Source organism: Sturnira hondurensis, unplaced genomic scaffold (genome assembly GCF_014824575.4).
Source record: "Sturnira hondurensis isolate 20B ecotype Veracruz unplaced genomic scaffold, ASM1482457v3 Scaffold0004474, whole genome shotgun sequence".
Taxonomy (NCBI): domain Eukaryota; kingdom Metazoa; phylum Chordata; class Mammalia; order Chiroptera; family Phyllostomidae; genus Sturnira; species Sturnira hondurensis.
The window spans coordinates 16,929,338-16,941,798 of record NW_028077105.1 but is presented as its reverse complement, the minus strand read 5'-3'; the positions used below and the strand labels follow the sequence as shown (position 1 = coordinate 16,941,798).

Genomic DNA, 12,461 nt, shown 5'->3' with positions numbered 1-12,461 from the left:
TAAGCAACCATTCACAAAAAAATGAAGAAACTTCTTTTTATAGGCTTATGTAAAACAAGATGAAAAGCTAGGTTTTTTTAAAGGGCATTTATAAACTGCAGCAAGATTATCAGCAATTTAATTAAAAGAGGTACAGTTTTAAAAGGTCAGCAATTCAATGCAAAACTCATTATAAAAGCTGGTCAGTAAAAACAGACCATTTCTTTAGTGACACAAAAACAAATATTTTTTTCTTCAATAACTTTTAAAGTTTCATAAAACTGTACCACTTTCTGGATATCTCCCACTAATTTCAATTTAAGGTTAAGAATCATCAGGCATTTAATTACAAAAAGTTGTGTTATTTCCTTCTATAAAAATTTTCACAAATCAAGTAATAACCTGATCTCTTAAATTATAGAATGTGATTTTTGAAAATGCAAATTTTCTCAGAAACAAAATTATGACTTAACTGAACAGACAAGAAATTACTCAGTTCTCTATCTGCAAGCCTGAGGAGGTGCAGTCATTAACGTCATCCCCAAACCCATGGCTGCGTGACTGAAGAGCCTTTCTAGGTCAGAGCACATGTGCTCACCACAGGTCTCTCACACAAAGTAAATGCAGCTCAGTGTGGTCAGATACAGGCATTCGAACTCCATCAGGCAAGAAGTAAAATAACAGAAAAAAACTGAGTGGCCTCACTGGTGTGGCTCCGTGGGTTGCTCATCCTCCCACAAGCCTAAAGGATGCACTTTATCCCAGGTCAGGGCTCCTGGCTGGGCTGCAGGCCTGGTCTCAGGTGGGGGCATGTAACAGGCAACCAATCAATGGTTCCCCGGCACATCAACCTTTCTCTCCCTTCCTTTCTCCCTCCCTTCCCCTCTCTAAAAGTAAGTAAATAAAATCTTTTTTTTAAGAAGAAAAAAAAGTGAAGGAATAAATGGATGGACGGATGGCTGGGGGGATGGATGGATGGATGGGTAGGAGGGAGGGAGGGAGGATGGATAAAAGTGAAGGTAAAGACAAGATCCATAAACAAACAAAATATACCTCCAACAACTTTCATTTCTGCAAATTTAATAGAGCTGTAAAACTCATTTCATTTTAAGCAATAATATAGATTTAGCAAAATATAAGTAGAGATAGAGGGTAAATTAAAAGGGTTATTTCATTTGGTTTGAAGAAAACATGAATCATATTTATTTTGAATACTGCCTTAAAATTATTCGATTTCACAAGCAAAAAAAAAAGTGTTCTGTGCATGTATAAACTCTGACCTACTCCATATGCAAATGAAGAAGTTTAAATAAATTACTTGACAAAATACAAATGTCAAAATAGAATCCTGGTCTCCCATTTCTTAGCCTAACATCACCTACACTATCCTCCACTACACCTCCCGGAGCTGTCTCCCTTCTGCGTAGTTCTTTAACGTAGTAGGGCTAAGAGGACAGCTTTGAACTTAAGACTTGAAGAATTTCTTAGCTCCACCACGTGAGCAGCTGTATAATACAGGGTATGTTATTAACATGCTGAGTCTTAATTTTTCATCCGTAAAATGAAGATAATTATATTTTACCTCAGAGAGATTTCTACTTAAGTCATGTATAAAAATGTATAAATCAAAGTATAAAAACTCATAGTGCAAAAATTATGGTAGATATTTTTATTAAGTAAAAGCCAACTGACCAACTAATCCACTGTAATATCTGGAAGTCACGTTATTTAAGGATTCATTATCAGAGTCTTTAAGTTTCAAAGCTTTGAAGTTGCAAAAATATATTATTATTTGCCAATGAACTGACTGCTAATAAAGTAAAATAAGGACAACAGGTTAGAGAATAGTATAAATATCATTTACTTTACCTATAAAATGGGTATATAATTGTACCTAACATCTAATTTTTGCGTTAACTCTAAAAATCATGTAAGCCTCTTATCATAATGCCTTGCACATAGTAAATGCTCAATAAATATTATAATTATTATCATTAAAAACTCTCAACTTACTTAAAAATATTACCAAGGGTCTGAGGGTAAGTAAGAATAGCTGAAATAAGATTGTTATGTGCTATAATTTGTAATTGTATAAATTTGATGTTGTATACATGCAAGTTCATCATTTTACCTTATTTTTACTGCACATTTTTATAGGTGAAATTTTCTATTGAAAAAAAAGAAAAAATGGATTAAAAACAAAAGGGTATTTTACATTAAGAAGAGGTATTTTTAAAAAACCTTTTGGCAAAATAAACAAATAAAACCTAATTACTGTAATACTCAAGCAAAGAGAGAGCCCTGGGAAATTTTTATGAAGTCCCCAGAAAACTGACACTGGTGAAAGCGATGGAAATATACTAAAAGCCACTGAACTGTACACTTTAAACGGGTGAATTGTATGGTACGTAAATGCCATGTGAATAAAGCTGTTCAAAAAGAATGTATGGTTTTGTCTCCTAAACATCTCCTGAATTACCTCCTTTTCCCCTTTGCCACTGCTTCTTTTCATGAACAAGTCACCATCAGTTCTACTTCCAAGGAAGTGGTGTCCTGGCATCACCCAATTTTGCTTTGCTCTGATCCCTGCTCAGGACCTTCCTTCCCAGTGGCTGCCCACACTTTCCCTCAGCTCAGACTACTCTCACCCTCCCCACCCACTTTGCCCTACTACCTCACCTTTAAGCCAGGACACTTTCTGGGTCCTGGCTTAAACATCACTGCTGCCAAGGGCCCTTCCCCTCATCCAGTGGGGCTTTAGGTATGTCTCCCTACCTGTGTACCTCACTTACCATACTGCTCATCATATCTGATGAGAATTATTTTTCCACTGGACTTTATATACACAATAAACAGGGAAAATATTTCATTCTAACCCCTGCTACAGTACCTGACACATAACAGACATTCAATAAATATTGGCTACATGAATAAATAAATGCTTGAACAAGTCCTCAACTTAAAAGACCTTCGTTTCTTTGTAAGATAGAAACAATGAACTGACCAGGAACTTTTCTGCTTTTTCTTCCTTTCTAATATATATTCATAGGATGACCTCAAAATTTATATTACTCAATGGCCCTATTATTTCTTAGTAAAAACAAGTAATGAAGGTACAATTAAACTGGTCCATTTTTATCAGTTCCTCCCATTTGAAATAAATGAGGTTAATTAGATAAGAAAATTATCTCCAATACAAATTAGCAGTTGAGAATTATGAAAAACATATTTAACTCTATCTGTACCTTTTTAAGTGAAATATATAAATATGCTTGAAAACTAGCCCAAATAGACTGCTAGAAGCTACATTTAGACCTCTGATTTTAACAGATAAAAGAACTGCCCGTGAGCCTGCTTCTCTGGTGCCACGGAATACAGGCGAGGGTAATACAGAATGAGACTGTGCCACGGAAGGCTTCGGCCAAGCCTAAGCAAAAATAAGTTCTTTTTTCTTGTCTCGGGGTCCTAGTCTCTCAGCTTCCTCTTCCTTCTCCCTTAATTATCAACTCCAGCACCACATCCAGGTTGTGCCCTACTCAACACGGGCTGCACACTTCAAAATCGACTCCCTCTCCAACTAATCTCTGTGGCAACCACAGCTATTTACATGGCCTCCAGGTCTTGGCAAAGACAAACCGAAGAAGAAACTGGTGATCTGCTGGTGCAGCTTATGTTACAACTTGGTAGGCCTGCAGATGCACCCAGCCTCCAGTCACAGATCTATTTCCTACCAACCTGGAACTTGACACTCCGTGAACAAATTACCACAGCTGAAAAAGTGATGCTGCTAATGTTAGCGTCTCCACTTCTTGTTAAATGTGAAAATCTCACACCCTTATTTAGCACTATTTTAAATCTCAAATACCACAGCTAAAAGCAATTCTCTCAATGGCAATTCCAGAACACTGTTCTGTACTAAAGTCCTGTTCCTGCTGAGATTCTGAGGTAACCCGCTCCTCCATTTTGCTCTTTCCAATTCTGCAGTTTTTGAAACACAGCAATGACTCAATAAGTATTTATTAAGTGAAAAATGAATGAACCTCTAAACGCTGGAGGTTAGAGAAGAAAGGAAAGGTATCTCTATATAATGGTCACTTATAAAACTGGATATTGGTAATTCATAGAACATTTATATTCTGTGTTCAGTTACTCAATAGTCACGTATGAATTTTAAATTTTAAAGAATTAAAATAAAACACAACATTAAAATAAAAAAGAAAGCAGGTTATTTTTCAGGTGATTCATACGAGGCTTTGATGATTTATCAGTGTCCAAAGAGCAGTGCTTGGAACATCGGTTATAACCAACGAACAAACTGAAGAACAGGAAAGGCGGCAGGGGGAGTAAGGGGTCTGAGTAGACAGCACCGTTTTCTTCATTTGAGGTTTGATAATTACTTCACAGATGTACTCTTTACTTACAGCAATATACCGTAGAATTGAACCAAAAATTATTCCACGTACTTTGATCTATATCCCCCAAATTAAATTTATATTTAATACACACGGGTATACCTATATTCAACCAGTTTTATTACAAAGAGAATTACGAAAATAAATAATTCAAAATTTACTATTACAGGTTAAATATTTGAATTCTATAACATAAGTATAATGTTATTTGCTAAGAGCAGTCAAACTTCAGAAGCTAGTAACAAGACAGGCTCTTGTCCTCCTAGGCCCTCAATTTCCAACCAAACTTGACAGAAACAAGACTGGTGTAATCACACTCCTCTACCTGCCCGCCTTCGTGGGTACCAACTGGCGCAGCGGCAAACTATGCTCTGAGGCTCCCAGGGAACGTTCCACCATCCTTCCCTCTGAAGTCTGTACCTCAGACCGCACAGGAGAATTCCTGCGAGGATTACTGACATTATTCCTTCTCCCCGTTTCCATCTGAGTGACAGAACCCTTAGAAATGACAAGAATTCAATAATCCAAACTCTTCCTTAACCCAAACTTCCCATCCCACCACACCCGCCCTCTTTCTCTCTGCCAAAGGAACCGGGACAATCCCACTGCAGTGAGGCTCTTACCACTATCAAAATGATAACAATACAGTTAAAGGCTGCTAACTACAACATTTCCTAGATATACGGTGAAACAAACCCAAATTACATTTGGTAATACTGGTCCAAATTCCACACATAGCATCTAGAAATTAATATAAGTCTATGTCATGGTAGTTCTCAGCTTGGAGTTACAGTACGAAGGAAATAAACTTTTTAGGTTATTCTATAATATTTGGAATTCAATAAGGATAGTCTTATTTAATTTTAAAAATGAGAAAAAAACAAACACTTTACAGATCTATGGTTAGTAGATGACAAAAAGATTCATGTAATCAAAGGCCAGAGTATGTGAAGCACATCTGCCTGAGACTGATATGTAATAAGCTAACACACAGCATGTTTTAAAGCTGACATTATATTATAAATATCCACCTATTAGTTATGTTCTCATACAAGGCTGTTTTCAATATTTGATAATCCTCCACAATGGACTTATTTCCTTGAGTCCTTTCCATTAAGTAGCTATGCCATGAAGCAAATCCAACAATGAAAAAGAAAAATTATAAGTTACAAGACTAGGGACACTTACTAAAGAGAAGGCAAAAAACAAATAAATAGCTCCCACAAAGTGGACCTCATGAGAACTTCACAAAGACATAAATTCCGAAAGGAAAACACATACTAACTGGAAACAAGTGCTCCATAAGCAAACACACCAAACTTTCCTCCTAAACAGTTTTTAATAATCCTGCTAAAACTATTCCCTGTATTCATTTTTTTAAATTACTGTTCAAGTATAGTTTTCTGTCTTATACTTCCATCCCAGCCCCACCCAGTGCTCTCCACCTCCCTCCCACTCCCCCCGCCTTAGTTTTTGTCCATGTGTCCTTTATACTTGTTCCTTTGTTCACTTTTAAATAACTGATTTTTAAAATCACTTTTCCATACCATCAATAATAAATGTAATCAAAATCATTCATTACCATACCAATCACTTCAGCCATAATTCCAATTCATTTTCCACAGAAGTCCTAAATTTCTGTTATTTATTGCCAGTCTTCCAGAGTTCTACTATTCCATCTTATTTTCGTCCACCCGTTCTTATACTCCTTATTCTCTCATAGAAACTCTTGTCCTATTCATCCTTTGTCTTCAAACTTTGACACGGCTTTACCCATAGAAAACAGCCTTTGAATAATACTACCTACTATGATTATTCCTTAAACTCCATGGATTCTTTGTTTATTTGAATGTTTTGTACAGTGCTATGTAACATACTAGTAAAATTACTTGTTTCATGTAGTAAAAAATATGGCAGGGAAATGAGTTGGAGTTCAATTTGAAGATAATGGCAAGCAAGAACTAATGGCAGGCCAAAAAATATAACATTTTCATATCAGCACAATTGGAGAAAGTGTCAATCAAGTATCTTATCCCTAAAAGATTTAGGAACTTGTATTTAATAATTCATGAATTATTCCAAGAGAAAAGCAGTGATTTTCTACAGTTAAAACAAGTAAACTTGTTTTAAATTAATTCAAACAATAAAGAGAGAAGGCTGCTTTCTAAACAGCAATAGAAAAGATGAGTAATCATATAATTACACACAGCAAGATCAAAGACTTTCTAGAGATTATGAAAAAGATACTATTATAGTCATATTCCCAATGAGGCATTTTCAGTCCTTCCAACAGTCATTATGAAGAAGCAGCATCCCAGCTCAGACATAGTGTGGCCTAGTCTGGCTCGGAAGGAAAATTCCCTGCTAGACCCAAATTAATAGCATAATATTCTATGAAGGTAGAAGTAAGTGACCATAAAAAAATTATTATTATTGCCTGGTCCAGGTGGATCAATCTGTTGGCATGTAGTCTTGTACACTAAAGGGATGCAGGTTCAATCCCCAGTCAGGGCACATGGGGGGGAACCCATTAATGTTTCTCTCTCACATCAGTATCAATGTCTCGATCTCTGTCTTCCCCTTCCTCTCTATAAAGTCAATAAACACATCTTCAGGTGAGGATTTAAATAAATAAACATATTAATTAAGATTATTAGTATTGAGTTCTAAGATAAAGGTTAAAATACCAAAGTATTTATCTCTTGACCGCAAATAAATTGTAAGGGGTCATAAGACAGGAACCAAGTTTCTGAAAAGTATGATTTGCTTGAAGCAACCAAGCTTTACAGTAACATTAAGAAAATCCCAGAGCATCCACTCTGCAACTTTCAAATCCTCACATGTGTTATCTTTCCCACATCATTCTCTTTTTTTAAAGTTTATTTTTAAAGTTACTTGATGAGTGCCCTGGCCGGTGTGGCTCAGCGGTTGAAGCATCCTCCCGTAACCGAAGGATTGCGGGTTCCATTGCGGGTTCTGACCATTCCAGTCAGGGCACACACCTAGGCTGTGGGTTGATCCTAGTCTGGGCACATGTTAGTGCCACCCCTGGTCCAGTCCAGCACTTCTCCCAGTCTGGGTGCGTACACAGGCAACCAATCAATGCTTCTCTCACATGGATGTTTCTCTCTCCCTCTCTTTCTCTCTCTCTCTCTCTCTAAAAAAGCAAATGAAAATGTCCTCATGTGAGGATAAAAAAATGTTTTTAATTAAAAAGTTAACTGATGAGGACAAATAACTTGAACACATTTTGTTTAATTTCAAAGCAGTTCTCCTGCTTTATTTTCAACTCAGTCCAAATTAGCCTCCAGCAATAATTGTATGCCTTTCTGTTTAACTTCATGGTCTGTAATAAAGAGTACTGTGCATTAAATCATGCCCTACACAAACGCACTGAAACACTGATGCTGGTACCTATAAATGTGATCTTACTTGGAAATAGGGTCTTTGCAGAAGTAATCGAGTGAAGACGAGATCATATTGGAATAGGGTGGGCCCTAACTCCAGGGACCAGTGCATTTTAGCGGAGGGGGATGTGAAGACACAGAGGAGACACGGGGAAGTGGGCCATGTAAAGGAGGCAGAGATGATAACTACGCCACCACTAACCAAGGAGTGCCAAGGATTGCCGGTACCACCAGAAGCCTGAAGAGGCAAGGAAGACTTGTCCCTAGAGCCTCTGAAGGGAGCATGATGGCCCTGTCCATACCCTGATTTTGGACTTGTAGTCTCCAAATCCGTGAGAAAATATATTTCTGTTGCTTTAAGCCCTCCAGTGCCACGGCAGCCCTAGGAAATTAATACAAGGGGTGTATGGGTTAACATTCTAAACCTGCTTTACTCGTATACTGAACAAGTAAGTAAATGAACGGTAGATAGTGGGAGGTATCTCACTGTTGGAGAGGAAACTTACAGATAAGCAAGGTTAAAAAAGGCTAAAACAAGCTCTGCTGTACTGGGTTAGAGCCGGAGACATCAGTATGAACTCTGGCTTATACAGATAAGCTTAATACAGACATTTACGTATACACAGTTTACTGCACACACTTACTATCATAGTCTAGTTCTGTCCTCTGTGATGGCCTAGAAGCAACGGCACTCCAACAACAAGCACTCCCAGCACCTAGACCCTGGTTTTTAAATACCATTCTCCAATAAAAGGAACCAGGGCTCTTTGGGGAAACAGCTGATCTAGGGCTAGGATAGGTAACATACAAGAGGAGCATGAAACACCTTACAGCATCCAAAAATAAAGTAGTGCTCCAAAAACAAAAGGAAGGGAGTAGGGTACAAAATGTCACAGAAACAACCTGAGTTTCCAATGGCCAAAACTGGAATAATTTGAGCAACAAAATAAAAAGAATTGAATGTCAACCCATTGACATATTGACACATTGACACAAGCCCATATTGACATAAATGAGTAAATAAATGGAAGAGAAGGGATAAAAATATCCTAAAGAATAATCCCAAATATAAAATTCAGACACTTCCTCTTCTAGGAGATGGAGTTTAACCCTCCCCCTCTGACTCGCACCCAAAGAACAGAACAGAAAGGGGAAAAGAAGCCTTGGCTGGGCAGCTCAGTTGGTTGGAGCATCATCCCAATACTGCAACATTGCAGGTTCGATCCAAGATCAAGGTACATACAAGAAGCAACCAATGAATACACAAATAAGTAGAACAAATCCCCCTCAATCTCTCTAAAATCACTAAATTAAAAAATATTTTTTTATTTATAAAAGGGAAAAATAGTTACTATACAATGGAGAAACCTAATAAGCCTGGTAATACCAGTTTCAAAGCCTTTTTGGTAAATTTTAATATAAATTGACAGCTTATTCCCAAATGTGCCTATTGCTGATTTAGGATTCAACTCTCTGGGATCTGCTAAGAAAATTTCTTACTTATTGTTCTGACTTGTAGCTCCCAGAACGTTAGTTGTTTTCCCTTGTTCTCCCTGTCATCATGGATTATTTCACTTTTGCTGAATTTTTGTGGAATTTCAGAAAGAAACAAAATTAGGGGAATGTATTCATTCAATCTGTTGTCTTGAAGCGGGAATTTGCTTGAATTTCTTTCCAGGTCAGTATGTATGGCTATCTCATTAATTTAACTGGATACAAGATAAAATATTTAACCATTTCCCTATGGATAGACGGGCAAAGTTGTTTCTAATTTTTCACTAAACAATGTTATAGTGGGTATTCTTGCACATGATAGCTTTGTTCACCTGTGTGTGTACTGAATGAAGACTATATACAATTCATATATGTTATTTATAAGTAATTTAACCCCTAGGTGTTTCACTTTTTCCACCACAGGGCTATAGAGAGGATTAAATGAGCTAAGATGTACAAAGTGCCTATAACATTGTAACGGCTACATAGCTGTTACCATTGTCATGTCGCCTTCTATAAAAGCTGAATATATGTACTAGTTATTACAGTACTACTTTTCCCATCCTCGCTCAGCCCCTAAATATTACCATCTATTTTGGGGGGAAAGGGGGCAATTTCAACGGTAAAAAGCAACCTCTCACTGTCTAGATTTTCATTTCACTATGACTGAGTTTGATCATCTTTTCAGTGTTTATTAGTCATTTGTATTTTTTCCAAGAACTGTTTCTTCGTATCCTTTATTCATACAATGTTTAAATTATGAGGCATTTAAAATTTTATAGATGAATAACTATTTTGGGACATTGTTCATATTTGTAGGGGCTCCTTAAATAATATTATTTCCTTGTTAGTTTTATTACAAATATTTATTCCCAGTATGTCCCTATTTTTATTTAGTATGTGTTATCAATGTTCAAAATTTTGAATTTTTACTAAGTCAAATCTGTTCTGTGACTTGCTTAAGAAAAATATTCCAAACCTAAGAATATAAAATTAATCTCATAGATCCTAATACTCATGATTTTTTAAAAAAATCACAAGTTCTTTATTCTATTTCAAATTTAGTTTTCCTATAGTTTAGGGTCAGGATCAAATACCACTTTCTTCCGGCCTAATCCTTCCCTACTGTTTTGAAATGTTGACTTTATATCATGTATTAAATTTCCTACCAAGCACGTGTCTTTAAAAGTACTTAGGTTGATATGTTTGCTAGAGAGATGCTACATATATAAAAGAAATTCTAGGCATTTGTTCAATTCTAATTTGTTATTTGTTCATCCGCTGGAAACTGAAAGCAGGACTTTTACTCACTCCGTGTGTTGCTTCCTGTACATCAAACAACAGGCCCCGGTGACAGCCTTCTCTACTCTTAAATGTCTAGGAGGTTAAAACCAGTTCCAGGCTTATTTCGATGGTTGTGTCTCCTTGGAGAATAGACCAATTCTAGGAGCCTCAGGTGATGTGGGTTAGGTTCTATGTATCAATTCACATTAAAAATTATTTTTTCAAGAAACCCATACAGAAAAGTTTAAAAAGAAAGAGGAAAAGAAGAGAGGAAAGCTGGGTTATGACAAGCATACATGTGATAACCTGGCTTTGTTTTGAAGCCTGTGTGTGTGAGAATAAACGCACAGCACAGACCCGGAAGAGGATGCAACACTGATGACATCTGTGAGCCCAGACAACAAAGCCAGGGCTGGGAAGGGAAGGGTAACTTCACTTTCTGCTCAATTTAATTTTTAAAGGCTGAAATTTTTCAAGGACCATAAATTTGGTAATACTTGAAATACTAATTTACTTTTAAAATTATGTTCATCTTCATGCTTCTTTAAACGTGCACTTACTACCTTTCTAAGATTGAGGGGCATAAAAAATATATATAGTAGTTGACATTAAGAACATGTCTTACAATCTTTTTTTAGTTTTTTCTTCTCTTCGTTTTCATTTATATAACAGAATTTCTAGTTCAAGATCATTGCCTGAGTTCACAAAATTATCATCTCTCCCTCCCAAGACCCAATAAAAATGTCAGAAAAGTAGTAAATGTACAAACTCATGACACTGAATGACAGGACCAGCAGCAACAGAGATCAGAATAAAATTCCAGAAGCTGGAAAATGAAGGAAATATTACTTACTGAAGCAGGACAGAAGAATACATAGCATGTAAGACATGTACAGAGAATGAAGTACAGAGTTCATCTGCCTGGGGAAACATCAAAGAGGCTCTAACCTCAGAAATATCGGGTACAAAAACTAGCTAAACACATGAACCTTCACTGAAAGACTATATATATATGGGTTGTTTCACTGAACAAAACTGAGCGCATACCAGTCCTTAATCCATGACACAAAATTAAATTTGTTTGGTTTGGTTTTTATTTCTTTTCTGAAATCAACTTCTTTCTTTAGTGTGTTTTCTCTTACAAGACTTTGAAATTAACTTTCATAGTAATACGCATAGAATACAATTCTAAAATGCCCTTTCATATCAGTCAAGTAGAAAATTCTACTACACAACTATCAATATACCATATCAATCTTATTCCAAGGGCCCAAATATGAATGATAATACTTAAGCAAATTTACAATAAAACCAATAATTCTAAAAGTACTCATTCATAAATTAAACAAAGCTATAAATACTGAATATAAGCTCTTAAATTTAGGGAAGGAAAATAAGAAAATTAGAGAAACATGAGCACTATATATTTAAATTATTTTCATCTTTAATTTAATGAAAGAATACTTGTCTTTTAATTATTATATTATTTTTTGGAATTCACATTCCTATTAATTTGCTCCTCCATCACCTTGTATATATTTCCTTTCTCCCTTTAGATATTAGTTTTAAACAGTCAACTGATATTAGATACAAGGCCACATTGCAATTAATATTCTATATATTATAGATGCTAGCAAAAAGTTACAACAGATAGCAGTAGTTAAATAAGATTTTTGTTAATGGTCATTAAAGAATTACAGTGAGAAGATGCAAAAGACACCCTTCCTATATTTCCAACTAAGAACAACTTACAGTCTTGGACATTATCATGTAAAACAAAAGGTAAGACTTTGAAAGCTGGAAAGAAGGCAGCAAATTGGCTAGGAACCTCAGGACCCAAGAAACAAGACGGTGGTAAATTCCCTGAGTTTCCTCACATCTCCTA

The 12,461-nt window shown here is 36.1% G+C and overlaps 1 protein-coding gene across 2 annotated transcripts in view; it reads right to left on the bottom strand.

Annotated features, from left to right (window-relative positions):
• The window catches only part of CEP85L (centrosomal protein 85L), a 133,897-nt gene that overhangs the window by 95,089 nt on the left and 26,347 nt on the right, over window positions 1-12,461 (bottom strand). The gene's annotated exons all lie outside the window — the stretch shown is intronic.